The sequence below is a fragment of the Anser cygnoides genome, chromosome 4, assembly GCF_040182565.1.
Source record: "Anser cygnoides isolate HZ-2024a breed goose chromosome 4, Taihu_goose_T2T_genome, whole genome shotgun sequence".
NCBI lineage: Eukaryota > Metazoa > Chordata > Aves > Anseriformes > Anatidae > Anser > Anser cygnoides.
In genome coordinates this window covers 62,327,636-62,345,146 of record NC_089876.1, presented here as the reverse complement: position 1 = coordinate 62,345,146, position 17,511 = coordinate 62,327,636, and the positions used below count along the sequence as shown (strand labels likewise).

General features: G+C 35.5%; 1 long non-coding RNA gene across 1 annotated transcript; it reads right to left on the bottom strand.

Annotated features, from left to right (window-relative positions):
* Positions 1-10,371: 10,371 nt before the first annotated feature.
* Positions 10,372-12,991, bottom strand: LOC106035149 (uncharacterized). Its single transcript, XR_001206579.3, has 3 exons — positions 12,704-12,991; positions 11,714-11,765; positions 10,372-10,837 (listed from the first exon to the last, which is right to left on the bottom strand). It is a non-coding gene; the product is annotated as an uncharacterized lncRNA (long non-coding RNA).
* Between the last annotated feature and the right edge of the window lie 4,520 nt (positions 12,992-17,511).

Below are 17,511 nucleotides of genomic sequence, written 5' to 3'. Positions count from 1 at the left end.
AGGAATATTTCCTTCCTTCTCACTCTTCTTTACTCATAGTTTTGGTGGTGGCATTCCCATCAGCTCTAGGCAGTGAGAAGAAAAAAAAATAATAATCTCTTTCATAAGTAACAGCAATCTGCTCTCTGTGGAGTGATGCTTGACCATGAAAGCCTCATTCCTAATTGTTTTACTCCCTGTTAGACATGGTAAATTATTAGGAAACAAACTTCTGGCAGTAGCTAAAGCCTGACATTTACACAGACCTGACCTGCTCTATGAAAGCTTGTCCAGACCTAAGAAAATTGCTGTCCAGGCCTCACAACCTCTTTGGTTTCTTGATATGATTTGTTGCTATGTTGCAAAGTACAACTGACTGCCAGCAAACCAGCACTGGATGTAAACAATATCTCAAGACCTAATTAAAATGCCCTTTCAGACCCAAGAGAGTGAATGACTGGACTCCTTGGTAATCAGTGTAGCTACAGAAAAACAGAGAGAGTACCCAAAGCTATACACTGTGTGGTGGGTCCAAGCAGAGACACATGAATAAAGAGGCTTTGTTAGGTGCAAAAACTGGAGCAAAGACAGTGAAAAACAGGTGAAGATAATTTCAATGTAACCAGAAAAAGGGCAGAGGGACAAGTCTCGCTGTGCACAGAACTTACTGAACTCAATAAATTGGGGGATTTCTGAGCAAAGTAACCTAGAGATTCTGAGGAATAGGATCCCCACCCTTTTTCAATAACAAAAAAGTATGTGTATATATATATACACCAGATTTATTTCACAGACCAATCATTTTACAATGTAAACTTGTAAGACTGTTTCCAATTGTACTAAGAGAAGTGAAAATAAATGTTTTTGTGTGCTACTGAATTCTTTAGAAAGCCTCAACTAAATCTACATCTGCCTTGGGTGCTCTATACAAATGCTATGCCTGCACAGTAAGGGACACTGAGTGCTTCAATGATTTGTAGTACACTTGTGATCAGAAACCAGGTTTCTGAGGTCCACTCAAGTTTTTAGGATTTGGAATTCAAAATACAGGAGAAAATCCAAGAATGTAAGGCATATTAGTAGAGCTGGATTTGTCCAACACTTGAGCCTGGAAACTGGCAATATTCAGCTGCCAGCACATTAGCCTTTCTAACTGAAAAATTCTCCTCTAGGCAACTGAGACACCTCATCTCTTACTTGATTTTTGTTTGTTGGTTTCACTTATTTGAAGAATGGCCATATCCTGGAAGTGCAAGCACTTTAAACAGATCACTCTGACTCACAGAAGCCAGAAAGTCAAATATTATGGTGTCTATAACAGAGGCATTTGAGTCCCATTTTGTATTTAGTCCACAGTGATTTGCCAAGGTCACCCAGAAAGTATGGAAATAGAAATCAGTTAGTCTTTGATTTAAACCAAAAGAAAGCAGTACTTTTTCCCATGCAATACCTAACTAATTTACAAAACACAACCACAGGATGGTCTGGATGTCAAAAATATAAAAGAGGTCTGAAAGGTCCACATTTTTATGGATACAAGTCCATAGGATGTTATTATGAACTAGAGTTGGCCTTCCACCATGGAACTCAGGAAATCCCCAATCCATTAATTGACAATAGCAGCAAAGATATGCTCACAGAGGGATAATTCCAAAAATACCATTTTTCTTTACAATTTCCCTAAGCATCAGGGCCTGTCACAGTCCTATGCAGACATACACAAAGAGATTATTTGTACTATAAGGTTATCAGCTGCCTAGTCAAGAGGGAGACAATGACTACACACTTATGAGGGAAATCACAGGCAGCCAAATCTTATAAGCATGACCATAAAAATATGTAAATATAATAATAATCAACATGAAAGCTGTGTAAGTGTCAGCCCTGTACAAGGTTAAAAGCTGTTTTTCTTCGATGCAAACGGTTGTCTTGAAATGGCCTGCTCTATTATATCTCATCTTAGCAGCAGTAACAAGACAGGAGCCAGTATAAGACATAAGCATACTCACACCAGTAGATAAGACTACCAGAGCTAATATTTTCACTGCAAAAACATAGGATCCTGTTCCTATGAGCTCCCTAAAATCTGGGCTCTCTGCAGCAGTAGTATGAAAAATAGTTTTGTGACCTATTGAAGCATCTGATGTTGCTTTATTCTTTGGCCAGTGAACAGAGCAACCAAATATTTGTCATTGTCAGTATTTTGTGTGAGAGCAAAGGGATAGACTATGAAGGTTGGCTCTGAACTCTCCATACTGAACACAGGCAGGAGAAACTAATCATACAAAGCAGAAGAGAAGACAAAGCCTTGACTGCACAGCAGAGATTATGAGACAGTAACAGGGAGGGAGGGGGAATTATTGTGGGATATCACTGGTTGATCACATCTCTAAATTTGAGATACAAGAATCTGACAGAGGGACCCTTCAGTGGGTAGGGAATTGGCTGGTGGTTGCACTCAAGGAGTTGCGGTCAATTGCTCAACGTTCAGGTAGAGATCAGTAACGAGCAGTGTTCCTCAGGGATCAGTATTGGGACCAGCACTGTTTAACATCTTTTCTGGTGACTTGGACAGTGATATTAAGCACACCCTCACCAAGTTTGCCAGTAACACCAAGCTCTGTGGTGTAGTCGACACACTGGAGGGAAGGGATGTCATCCAGAGTGACCTGAACAAGCTTGAGAGGTGGGCCTGTGCAAATCTTGTGAGGTTCAGCAAGGCCAAGCGCAAGGTCCTGCATCTGGGCCAGGGCAATCCCAAGCACAAATACAGGGTAGGCAGCAAATGGATTGAGAGCAGCCCTGAAGAGAAGAACCTGGGGTGTGCCAGCTGATGAGAAGCTCAACATGAGCCAGCAATGTGCACTTGCAGACCGGAAAGCCAATTGTATCCTGTGCTGCATCAAAAGAAGCGTGGTCAGCAGTTTAAGGGAGGAGATTCTCCCCCTCTACTCTGTTCTCATGACACATCACTTGGAGCATTGTATTCACCTCTGGGGCCCCCATCACAAGAAGGACATTGAAGTATTAGAACAAGTCCAGAAGAGAGCCACAAAGATGATCAGGGGGCTGGAGGACCTGTCCTACAAGAACAGGCTGATGGGTTGGGGTTGTTCAGCCTGGAGAAGAGAAGGCTCTGGAGAGACCTTATAGTAACCTTCCAGTACCTAAAGGGTCCCTACAAAAAAGCTGGGGAGGGACTCTTTATCAGGGAGTGTAGTGATAGGACAAGGAGTGATGGCTTTAAACTAAAAGAGGGCAGGTTTAAATTAGATATAAGGAGGAAATTCTTTACTCTGAGGGTGATGAAACACTGGAACTGTTGAAGCTGTGGATGCCCCATCCCTGGCAGTGTTCTAGGGCAGGCTAGATAGGACAACCATCCAACCTGATCTAGTGGCAGGTGTCCCTGCTCATTGCAGGGGGCTGGGAACTAGATGATCTTTAAGGTTGGATTTCCAACCCAAACCATTCTATAGTTCTATGAATATCTGATATTCTATGATATATCTAATATATATCTAATATATCTAATATATATCTATGATATATCTAATATTCCTGATATCTGTTTTAAATCAAGCTAAAAAATTCTGTATACTGAGCATAATCTGTAACTCAGTGATTTAACATTAAATCCTAAAAACAGTACATCAGGTTCAAAAAAAAAAAAACAGTCTGCCATTCATACCCTGTAGAAAGCTACTATTTACAACACCCATTGCCACTAGAATTTCATCAAGTTTAGCAGTTGGAGCTAGCAATCATCTTGGATAAGAAGCACACAGAAAAAGTTTGTTTACTTTAACAGCAATTCTAGGAATACACAACTACAGTTTTTATCTATGAAAAAGGTAAACTGAGAAGATAAAAAGCACTAGAAAAATGACAGTAAGTAGGCATTTTTCCAGCATGATGTAGTAATTATTCGTTCCTTTTGTCCCAGCAGGATCAACGCAGAAAAAGGTCAACAGTATATAAAGCACCTACACAACTTTTCATTACATCACATGATTTGGTTCACATCTTACGACAGTTAGGAGAGTTCAAAGCTTACAATCTACTAAATTAAAAATCAATTTCCACACTAAAAAGCTTGTATCGTACCTGCTTTCCCTAAAATATCTCTTAAAGGGAAACCTTGAAACAAAGAAAAAAAATTAAAAAAAACAAGAATGAAGAAATCCTCCTCAAAATTTGTCAACGAAGCAGACCAGAAAGAGATGGTAGTAGGCCTATGAGCAGTAAGAAACAGTAAGAGATTCTGAAGTCTAGTACTGAAAACAGGTGGAGCTTTCAGCCACCTGCAAAACACAGAGCAGAATCCTACTCAAAGACTGTAAGCAAAAGCTTCCAACTCTGGTCATGGACCACTGGAAAGCAAAAAGGAAGAAAGTCAAAATGTTACTGAATTTGTAATACTTGGGAACAAAAAGATTTTTCATTAGTATGCAGTCTGAATGCTGCCTGAAGCATATTGTTTGACAACTAGTCAGACTTTCTTCCAAATATAAACAGTGGAATATTAATAAATAAGAAAACAGAAGTAGATTACTTGAAGAAATAAAGAAAAGAGGAAAGAGGCAGAAGAAAAAGAAAATCCAAGCAAATTAGACTAGGCTATTGAAAAGTGCATGCTAACTTTCCAACCAAAATCTGCATTCCAACCAGAATCTGCAAAGATTCTTCTTTCTTTAAGAAGATGATAAAAATATACTTCACAATAGGAGTCTTTGGTTCAAGATAATTATTTTTATACATTAGTAAGACATACCAAGCTGTCTTTGTGAGTTTTGATCTGTACTGAATCAAGAAAGTTCTGCTATTAAAGACAAAGATTTTCAAATGCTCTTGTAAATTAGGCATGTACTTCAATGTTTCCAATAGTAAGAGAATAATTCTTTGTTGGATTTTCTTTCTGCAGAAATAGCACACCTTTAGCAGGAAACAGAGCTTTGTTGTAATCATGGAAGATATTATTTTGGCATTTATTATCTGACCTTACCGTCACACACTAAATAAAGCAACATTGTTCCTTCCCTCTGCAGAGAAATGTGTTAATCATTGCAAAGCCTTTTCCAGAAATGTTAACAGAACAACTTCAAAAAATTATAATAAACAGAATTTTCTGTTAGTGTGTTGATGTCGCTGTAGAACCATGGCACTGTGATTTATATAATTACAAAATAAAACTAATATGATAAAATATTCATAAATATTCATAAATTCTTACAAGTAGACCAGTAAAGTACACCAGAGTTTTCCAACTGACTATAATTCATTTATTCTTATTTAAACAGTATTTGCTTTATAAAGACATGAATGAGGTAATAGAAAAAGACCACTATCTCCAGTCAAAGATACAAAAAATAATAACTTTAATTCTTTATTCTGTCTTATCTACAAGAGTTCATGAGTCTTTAAGAAAAAAAAGCTGATCTTATTGAGGGAAGACATCAGGTATCTAATGAAGAAAGAAGGCTTAAGGCTTGAAGGAAGATTTTGGGTAGAGAAACCTGTGAGAGACCTGTTCCTCTAAAGTCTCAGGAGTTCTTGAGGTCATTCATCACTTCTCTTCTTGATCCATAAGCCTGCTCATTCCCATCCCAGGGAACTAAAAAATGTTTAATTTTTCCTCTACCCGTTAGTCAAAGATGGTGTATTTGTTTGATCACCAAGGTTTCAGACCAGCAGACAAATGAATGTGATCCACACAGAGAACACTATGCACCAAAGCTATTCGGTCGGTACATTTACAGACATTTGTTAAGTATAATATTGATAATTATTATCAACAGAAATAATATCATCTACAAACACACTGTCTTAAGTGTATACTGCTTATACAAAAAAAAACACTGTCTAGAAAAGCCTTTAGTTACTTTACTATGTCTAACGTTTACGAGAGAATACTTGACTGGTCTTTCACCTTTCACACGAATGTTGTCATCTTGCATTTTGGAATAGTTACATAAATCTTATATTACTTTGACTAGGGACAGTAATAATTCAAAAACTTGTCTTTTTTTGCAGGGGTTTCAAAACAAGCTTTTTAGGTCTTACTCAAGTTTATGGCACCTAGATAGTTTGGTTAAGAGCTTTTCTTTCCAACAATTTAGACAAGTTTTACCTTTCTCTTTACTACCTCTCATTCCTGATGAAAAAAAAAAAAAAAAGAAAAAAGAACTAACAAGTGATTCATCAGTCCACATCCCATTGTTCCAAATTTAAAGATTATTTTCTTCACACACAAAGATTACTGCTTGCAACCTGAAAATATATTTGACATTTAGAACAGAATATTCTGTTTACTATTTGGTACTTGTGAATTTACATACCTTGCCTAAGAGTCCACTGATCTGGTAAAGCTTGGAGTTCTCAAAAACCTAGATCTCAATGGTGCTCCCAATTCTCTTAGAGACATATTAAAGATGATGAATCACCTAGGCCCTATAAAAGGTTCAGCTCAAAACACCAAAGGAATGGGTAGGTGTAACATAAGTATATTTACTTTGATCAAAATCAATCATTTACGTTTCACAGCAATTCACTCAGCCAACATCTAATGAATCCTTACATTCTCATGAAAGAAATATTTGACATAAAGAACAATTACAATATGTTTTACATGTATTTGCATATTTAAAAATGAAACACCCGTGGTCAGGCAACATGTTCAGATCAGTTAGTAAGACTCTGGAATGCTGGTATTGATTTGGGGTATGTCTGGAAAGGAACAATACCCTGCAATACCTTTGCCTTCATTACTACAACTGCATCACAAAGCGTCTGTGTTACAGTAAACACAAAGACCATTAAGCAAAATGATGGATAAAGCATCTTAGACTTCCTTTGGCAGCACATTGGAAGCTAAGCATTCCCAGAGCAATCACAAGAGTTATAAGGATTATAGTGGATATAAATGCTTAGTAATTTAGAAAAGTTTCATAAAAATACTGTCCAACTTACAGGAGGGATTTGAATGTCTGCTTTTACCCCAAAGCAAATATCCTGACCACTGAACTGTTAGAAATAGGAATGAAAAAGATCACTATCTATGGCAAGTTTGTCTTTTAACGGGCATTAAGAGCATTCAAACTTAGAGAATAAGGCCTGTGAAGTAAAGCAGCTAAAAATAAAAATAAAAAATTCCAAGATCAAAAAAATTTTTTTTCTCCCCTTGGTCTTTCAGTTTAAGTTTAAGATGGTTTCTCAACAAATAATTTGCCTGAGTCATCATCTGGTGTTAGCTAAGGCTGACTGAAATGGAATTACTCTGCAGCACATACGGGTTGCATCTTGATGCTCTTAGATAATTCACAGCATGAACCACACCTGATAAAACCATGAAACAAGTGTGGCAAAGGAGCAGGACACAGCAGAGAAGCATACATACTGAAGATAACAGGGAGTGTTTCAAAATCCACACACTCTTATCCCCCCAAGACAAAAGAAAAAGAATCAAGACAAAGATAGATTACTTGAAGAATAACTAAAAAATAAAAAAAATTTTGTGAGAAAATGTTGAGCTTTACCAGGAGAATGATGATTTATACAAGGTCAAGGTCCACTCTGTCTTTAAAATCATTCTTTTTTCTACTCATGTAAAGAACCTCATTCTGGCATTGTATAAACTGATAATTTAGAAGGGCTTCTATTATCTAGCATAAGAAGCTTGATTTTATTTCCTGTCCTGATCAGAAAGCACATATACAAAAATCCGCTCAGACTCTATCCACAAAAAAACAGGATCCAGAGACTTAATAAACCTTTGCTTCCATTTGCACCTTGCACCTATGCAAACATAATTCTGTTATTTTCTGAAGAACATTAAATTCTGTCTACATTAAGTTGTCATGCTAATGAAACTGTTCAGTCCTCCAAACACAAGGAAATTAAAGTTGGAATAAATCGTATATTTTATACTTATCAGAAACAACAAAAACATGCAAGCATCTAAAATAAAGACTGCAGCTGCTACTGAAGGAACTGAAGGCAATAGATTTATTTTTTAATAAAGCCAAAGATGAATTTGGGGGGAGTTATTCTTAAGCAATTGGCATTGCAAAATGTTATACTGTATACAGACTCCAATAAATAAGGCAGAAGAAGCATCGGACTTTAAATTGACATAGTCTGTTGGTGGCAAAGACAATAGTAAACTGTTTATCACTGTGAGCAGCCAGCACTACATATGGCTGTGACATGCTCTCATGCACTTATGCTTTTTCATATTCAGATACTATATATCTGTCCTTTGAAGTAGATTATTCAATTCATCATCCAACTTCACACTCAGTTTTAAAGACACTTCAGGCAAAGGGTGTTCTCTCAGTTGATCTATTTGTTGTTGCAGCACCATTACATTTTCTACACATAATCCATTACTTAGGGCCAAGAGAATGTTGTACAATCTTTCTTTTATTTGAATTAATCTCCAAGATCCTCATAAACCTATCCAGCTGCATTACAAGCAGCTTTTACATACCTCAAAGACAACCCTAAATTTGTCATAGTCTTAACACCGTTACATTTCTTTAACTGACTTATTCCAAAAAGTGAGCGAGAATGTTTCCTCTAAAATTACTAAGCAACATCCACTGAGTAGCTCCAGAACTTACCACTACTTTGTGCATATGGGTGGTTTATCTATTATTTTGAATGCAGCATCTTTCTTTTGATGTCCAGTCTTAATTAAGCCTGATTAGCTATTAAACCCAGGCTTAAGACTATCACTATTTTAGGCTACTAAAAAAGTAACCTGTATATGCAAATGTCACAGCCCTTTATTACAGAAAATAAAGAAATAAGTTAATACAAGCTTACAGACTTTCTCCTAATGCTAGCTTGTATGAAAGAATGCACTCATGTGTGCACACAGAAAAATCATTTTGGGATCCCAAAAGGTTAGTTTTTGGGTTCTCAAAGTTAGCACTTTACACATCAATCATGAAAACAGTCCTGAAATACTTGTATCTACTATACAATTTCCCAAAGACAGAAGAAAGTACACCAGATCTTTCCAGGAGACCATAACACATAAAAAAAATAAAAATATAAATAAAAAACCATTAAATCAGGGGGACAATTTAGAGTAGTGCATTATTATTATTATTATTTCTTGTCTGTTGACCACACATCTGGTCAGAGCTAATAAAGGCCAAAGTTTCAGTTTCTAGAATGGCAGTGACATAGATTGTCCACATTTAGCCTCAATGTTTTATTAAGTGAACTTGGAATGACAGAATTTTTGCTATTCAGAGGAATTACAATTTTTAAGACTAATACTAACAAATAATTTACTGTTTACATATATTTAAGTTTTTGTGTTTCAAGCTACAAACAGAAACACCAATGCAAACACTTCACATATTAAGCCAAAATGGAAGTGCAGGATGAGATGTTACTCTGTGTGTTGTGCCAATGAACTTAGCTGCTGGAAAATTTATCTGTACAATACAGGTGAAAGGAAAGCACCACCATGAAACTTCATGATCCAGACTGATGCAAGAATACATGCAGTTTTCCATTGTGATGGCTCATCTCTGGATTGGGCTAACCAAGATGCTCCAACTTCGATGCTAATCACCACAGCTGACTTTATGACAAAAAACGAAAAAAAAAAAAAAAAACACAGTTTTAGAGGCCCAAACTAATGGGAAACATTAGTTTGGTCCAGAAGTCAAAGTCTAAAATCACTAAGCAGTAGTTCTTTTCCAAGAAATCACCGAGGGCTTGCAGGCAAATCTACCATTATTTAGAAATTTTGTTACCTATTTTAAAATAAAAGAGGGAGATAGAATCGCTGCCTCCATAAGGAGCATTTATATGAATCCAAATATTTTCTTTACAAAGTTATATTAAGTGGTTAAGATTAAAGGGGGTTTTTCTTAAAATTCAAAAATTTTGGTAAGTATTTCTCTTGAACTGCAAGTTCTGTTCTTAAAACGAGTTACACAATAGTGACAAATATCCCTCCAGCCAAAGCACAATCTAAATGACATTGTGTAGCAGCCTTCTAGGAAATTAGAAATCAACTTCATTATTGATTTTTTTTTTTTTTTAATCCAGTGCTGTAAGAATTTATGCTTGCTGGGACATTTTGTTACTGGCATATATTCTACTTCAGGAAGAAAGATAAAGACAACATGAAAACAGAACACTTAGTATTACAGTACTCAGCATTAATGCTTATTAAAAAAAAAAAAGCTACCAAATAAATTTTGCTTACTATAGGAAAAAATGCATATTTTTGATACTATTTTAACTAATTCTTGTTCAGTCTTTACTGTCAGCTTTCAGATTCAGTCATAGTCATCTAGAACGACCCAATTTATTGAATGTATGTAAGGGAGCACTTTTGTTCCTTGTTTAACATGTCTATATTACTTCCATGTTCTCACAGGAGAATGAGAAACTGCAGAGCAATATTTTATTTCTACTAATAAAAGACAAATATAAATGTTATTAAATTCTTCAGATAATTCAAACTTACAGTTTATTTCTAAAACAAAAAAAAAATAATTTCAAAATATTCAACAAAATCTCAGGATTTAGAGAAGGTGGACAAATATCCTTCCCTTCTTTAAATTGTCCCAGGACAAGACATTTAGAAATCTTACATAACCAATATGACAGAATTAATTTTACAGTGGTGAATGATGTGCAAGCAGGACATCTCATGATGCTGCACACCAAAACTCTCTGACTTACCTTATAATCAGGTGTTCTTCATCATGTCAGTGCTTTGTAGCACTTAAAGTTCTTCACCAGATTATTTAGTTTTACTGACAACATTCAGAGTTTCACCTACTCCTGAAGTTTTATGTGTCTCTTGCTTACAACTTCCTTTCAAGTTCTAAAGAAGATAGGTTTTTACAGTTTTACAGCATGAAATTCAGAACTATCCATTGAAACTGTTTTTTGTTTGTTTTTATGTGTTTTTTTTTAAGCAAATGCTATTTTTTATTACTGAAGCATCAGTTTTCAAGGGCTCTTGTCCAGCAAGAGAAATTCATGAGTAATTAGTATTTATCATAGTATGTCATCTTGTTATTTGTTTTAAAATATAGCTCACAATAATATGAGGAACAGTAACAGATCACTGAAATAGAAAAATATGAGTAAGACCTCTATAAAAAAGGTACAGAGCACTGAGGAGCCTTTCTTTTTTAAAATGTTTTGTCATTGCTTGCTTTATAAAGAAATTGTTCTGCCAGAGGATCTCTACATTACAGATAAAAAGATCCATTGAATCATTAGATCAAATTAAATTTAATTTTATATGAAGAGAGTGGGACCGATAATCTGCTTAGACAGTCAGATGTGGAAAGAGTAAGAGACAGCCAAGGACTGAAGAATACCAGCTGCTAAATTCACCAGAGTTCTACATGTATGAGCATGTACGGCTCTGAAGGAAAATAATAATAATAATAATAAAAATAAATAAATAAACATTTCTTTTTCACATTCTCTTACTAGGTCTTTCCCATAACTACCATTCTCCTTTTCTGTCAAATCTAATCAGAGGCACTACACGCTGACTTTGCACAGTCACTTAGAATGTTACTACTTCTAGCATGTCTGAAAACCTGTGAGGACACAGAAGAGAACAGATGAGAAGATTGATGGGAACTCTCAGGCAAGTAGGAAAATATCTTCAAATATTTCAGGTAGACATATTTCAAGCCTGAAGATTCACTTGGAAGTCTTGGCACTTGATAGCAAACAATACCTGCTTCCTATGTTCTACACAGGTCTCTCTTCTTATCCCACTTCCTCATGTCCTAAATCAAGCAAATAAGCATGGCAATTATTACTGCAACAAAAAGGAAGTCTCCCTCTCAAGTAAAAACAACAAGAACAACAAAAAAAACATACACTACACATATTCATCATGCTCTATTATGCAACATACATTAGCTCTCTGGGTTGTACTTAGATGTTTTCAACAGCACAGGCAATAATCAGTGCACTCAAACTGGGAAAAAAATAAAAATAAAAAATAAAATCTGTTCATGTCTTTACTTCCCTAAGGCAAAGAAACTAATATGTAGCACAGCCAGCAGAGACCCTGAGACACAGAGCTTGTCAAGATAACAGTCTGAAGTTGGTAGGTAAGATCTTTCTTCAGTTCAGGATCTTTCTCTGCAGAAATAGTATCAAAGAAATTACCACAAGCAAGGCTGAAACTGTCCAAAATACTCTGTCTTATCCATCATCAGTTGTCAAACCCTAAAAGGGAACCTTGTTCCTGGACTATTTCCCAAATTTTAGTCTTTTCACATGATTGTACAGATAAGTTCTCTAAGTACTCATTAACAGTTATTAGAAAAAAAATCCAGGAAGAACCCTAGAAACAGACACCTAGCTGTAGTCATGCTTACTCTCATATTGCATGAAGCATAACTCATGTACACAAGCTTTTACTCTTCAGAAGATTTCTACAGTACAGGTTTTAAGCCCTCTATTAACTACTTTTGAATAACAACACATCACCTATACTCCCATGAAGGGAACCTCTGTTCAGCTCTTTCTGTCATGATGATGATGATGAAAAAGTCATCCCTTTCTTACTATACTAGCTGTTACTGAATAAAGAAAGGCCCTTTAGGCTCTCAGCTAGCACAGAGCTTCCAACAGATTCCTTTGAAAGTTTCAGCCCAGGACCTGACAGGAAGAAAAAGAAAGCAAAGTTCAAGCTGTTGCAATGAAAGGATCTTACTTTCCTGCTGTATAGACCAGGAAACAGCTCCTTATGAAGAAACTGTTCTTCAGAGTAACTGAGGGATATTTAGGGCAACTGGAAAGACACAAAAGCTGTCTCCTAACTACAGGCTTCTTAACCTTCTGGAAAGAAAGTACAGTTGCAGCAACAGGTTAAAACCAGGAAGAGTGAGAGCAAGGGTACCTTTCATCAGGTGAAAGAACTGAAGAGGAAATAAGGCTCTGCTCTATGCAGGGTGGTGTGATCAAGTCAGGCAGCTCACAGGCTAATTAAATGAACGAAGGTGCACTCTAAGCCCATCCTTCACATTTTTTTCTTTCTTTCTTTTGGGTCGTAGTCAAAAATTAGCTTTTCTTTTGCTTGCTATGAAAAGGAGGTAAGGAATGTACAGTAGTTTGTGAAATTTCGTAGCAAGCAGTTTACTAGCTTTGTACACATGCTGAAATCACTTTAAGCTGGTTATCTGCTCATTTGCTGGTTTGCAGAATTTGCATGTGCAAAAAGAGCTACTGTTCCTATCTTGTAATAGGATCTGTACGGTGGACTCTCTTGCAAAGCATCTTATTAAAAGCTAATTTCTGTGTAAGCAGATCTTTTTGCCTGAATAGGCTTCACGGTCATAAACTGTGCAAAGGAATAAGCATCTGTAAATAAAGTACGTTGGAAGCTCCTCTGGAAAATTCAGAAGACCTGTAAACTGTCCAAGCCAATTATCACTTGTTTACTTCTTCACAAAGTAGCAGAGGATGTTAAATTCAGTACAAGCATGTACTGATCTCTGCAGTTTCTCAATGATACCAAGGGGCTCAGATTCAGCCCCACATTGTTTAACAAGAACACCTGATTTGAAGCAATTAAATTCAGGATAGCCACAGGGATTCTAAAAATCCTAATGGCTAACAGTATATTTATATTAAGTTGTATAGGTAAATATTTCTGGCGCATAAAGACAGAATGAAGGCTTATACATTCAACCTTGTAGGCAATCAAATGTATAAGTTACATTACTGTTGCTTGTGAATGTAAAAAAAAAAAAAAAAAAAACACTACAGAAACAAAGATCAACATGAAAAATTGTAAACATTTTCTGCTCTTGTTTTTTTCAGTCACCTTATACCATTAGTTCTTTTTGTGGCTTCCACAGAAAAAGAAATGACATAATGGCAAATACAATAATATTAATTAAGATTACAAGGGTAACTGAGAGAAAACTGCAAAGCACTAGTAAGGGAGAAAATGGGATAGGGTCTTAACCCTAAAGGGATTAAGAAATAAAACTCATAAATTGAATGAATTAGAAATGTCTGAAACTGTATCTAGAAAACCAAGCAGGGAGAAGCAGAGATATCCGGAGCTGAACAAAAAAGACATCGCAGTCAAACAAGTTGCTGGTGTTGTCAATGGAGCTAGAAGCCTATTCTATCCTAATTCTTGTATTAATTTACCTTTCACTATATTAAACTCATATCTTATTTAAATGCTCTGAATTGGGCCTCTTTAATCATCTTGGTATCTAAACGGTTTCAAAAGTAGACAAAGAAACACATGACATAATAGCAAGAAAAGGAAGCGAACATCACAAAATATTCCCAATCCACAGACACCAGTAGAGGTCATACTTCCCATAAACCTATCAGAGAAATAAAACAAATTCAGATAAAAAGATATGTCTCCTTACTGAGAAAGCTGAGCTACAGGAAAGGAGGAGAAACAAGAATTAGCTATTTCTTTACATTATATGTTACTGGCTTTATTTAATAATTTACAGTTTCATAAGAGTGTCATCTATCAGTTTTATTGAATTATTTCCTTCTAGAAAGAACTTGTGATTTTTACATGATAGAAGGTATTTCTTCAAAAAGATTCTTAGCAAAAAAAATTAACTTCAGAACCCATTACATATGTAAATATGGATAGAAATTTAAAATTTATCCAAAATAGAATTAAACTTGTCTCTTCAAAGAACTGGAAAAGAAGTAAGTTCTAAATTGTTAGTGCCAGTGTTCATGAAATAATATTATTCGATACCACTGTCAAACATTTCACATCCTTCATAAAATTCATATGACTAATGCAGCATACCAGATGAAATTGTGCTAGATTACAGATCACAGCTGACAGTTATTTACTTAAATATTTTTCAAGAGAGCAAGGCTTAACCAACCCTCAGCAAGTGCAGTGTATGTACTATTGAACGGTCTTGTGGCAAAAAGTATGAACTAATAAAAGATGCTTAGGAAAGCTGAAGAGTTGAGATCATATTTCCCATGCATTGGTAAATTATGGGGCAGCACCCTGGGAACTGGAGTTGTCACTTGATGAAATGTTGCATTGCAGAATTTTTGAAGATGACTCTAGTAATGAAAGAACATATGTTAAAATGAAGGGTACTATGGATTCAGACAAACACCAGAGAGAGAAAATATAAAAACATACCAAAATAAATAATCAAGAGTTAAAAGCTTTTTCACTTAAAGGCATCATTTAAATTTATGTGAGTGCAACACAAATTGATTTTAGGGTAGCTCTGTTCTCTTCATTGAAGTTGTTACTGAAGAAAAGACAAAAGTAAAAGAAGTACGATCCACTTTCTGACAGAACAGGAAGGAAAAGAGAGATGCCTTTTTGAGATCCAAAACCAGAATGGGTACTGAAGGAAACAATGAATCGAACTGAGCAAAACCAGTGCACACTATGAAACCCTGGAGATACTTGAGGTCTGCTGGAGTCATCAGTTGGAGTCAGTTGGTGCAAAAACTATGGCATGAGGGACACAGATCTTTTTCTGAAGGACAAGTCACTCTTTAGTTAGATGTTAAAGTCACCATTTTCATTACTGGGGATTAGTGTCATGCCTTGAATCAGAATGTGATATTCTGCATGGGTACATGGCCTTAACCATATGACTCAACATTTAGATACTGTTCCCCTGTGTTTCCTCAGTTATATGTATTTTTATAGTGAATGGACACTAAAGAATATAAACTAGTCTACATAGACTGGTCCTACAGCACCTCTAAAAAATTTATATATTTTTTTTTCATCTAATCTCCAACTGTACTTCGTAGCTAAACTGGAAAAACCTGTAGCCCACTACAGACTTTAACATGCTGGCATGTGCTGGAATCTCTTCATGCACATCTGGAGAGGTGGATGAAACTTATACTTACTGAGTGCAAACTTACTGGGATGCCACTCGCTCCCTAATGTTATGCATTTTTCATAAGCAGAAGCATTTTTAAATGACCACCAGCACAGCAGTCAGAATAATTTATTCTACTTTTAAGAAAAGATTGGCTTTTAAAATTTAAGTTAAAAGTTAGAAATAATTTTATAGTAAAGCCCTAAAGAACAATTAGCATGTTCTTAAAGAAGAATGGGCAGATATATTTCTTAAACAGCTGACACACATTTCCTCAGAGGTATTTCTGCTGTGCAAGGGCAGTAATTAGATGCCACTTTAAAAAAGCGTTATGTTAAACACAAACTAATGAATGCATCTTTACGTCAAGTAGATAAACCTTAATATACTTCATTTTTATGCAAAAATCACAATGAGTATCTGGAGGTTAATAATTTCCTCTGATGCATAAAATTGTGAAAGTAGTGTCTCAAATCTGATTTCATAAAGAAAAAAAAAGCAGCTGCCACTGTGCAGGATCTTGGCAAATCTCATATACAGGAGGAATTTCTCTTAGTTATGTATTATCTGCATTGCTATCTGCATGTACATATGTACACATATGAAAACTTACTTTTATCCGTTACTGAGAACACTAACTGCATGAGAGTTGGGAACTGTCAAATTACAAGCCAGTTTTATCAATCCAGATTAAATTAATCTTTAAATGATAAAATTTTTAATTGTTTCAGGTAGCCTCATTTTCTGAAGCTTTCAGCTAATGCTGGAACTGTTGTGGTTTTTTTGTTGGTGGTGGTGGGTTTCGTTGTTGTTGTTTTTGTCTTTTTTTCTGGAAGCCAAATAAATAAATATATAGATTTCTTTATAGTAACTTGTGAGTCTATTTACAATTGGCTGGAAAAAAGTGGAAAATGTGGTCAGAAAAATGTAGAAATTATAAAAGAAGATTAAAAACCTGTTATAACATTTATCTGGCATTTATTCATATATTTTGAGATATCTTTCATAATACCGAAATATATTCTGTAAAAGTACATTCTGGTCTTCTCAAAATAATTTCATTCAAGTTTTTATGAAAGGGAATTCAGTGTTGCCATAAGATAAATCCCCAGAATAGAGATTCTTACATGTTTAAGTAACATTTGGTTTTATTATTAAAGCTAAATGGTAATAAATGATGTATGGAATATTTACATAAAGAGAATATTGAGAATATTAACATTGACAAAGTTCCTTATAGCACACTTTGTTTCAGTTAAAACATCTTTCTACTAAAAAAAAAAAAATAATAATAATAAAATGATAAATAAATAAATAAAAAGCTCTACATATGGGAAGTTCAAAAAGAAATATTCTGCTTGTGAACTGCTACAGATCCTAAGCTACCAGAGCAAGTTAAGCAAACAGATCTCTCTGGTTTTATACACTGTATTCTATATATTATGTAACATAGGTTCAAATTATATGCTGAATTACCAGTTCTGGAACTCCACTTAGCTCAAGTGATTTCTTTAGAAAACAAAGATAAATGCCAAGATCAGGGCAGTTATGTATATAGGAAGGTGCAAGTTTGCCGTGTACACAGGTAAGTGCAGCTCTGCCTCCTTCCCTTGTGTGGGCAGTCTTAGCCCCAGCTCTCCCACAGCAGGCAGCATGGGAGGAT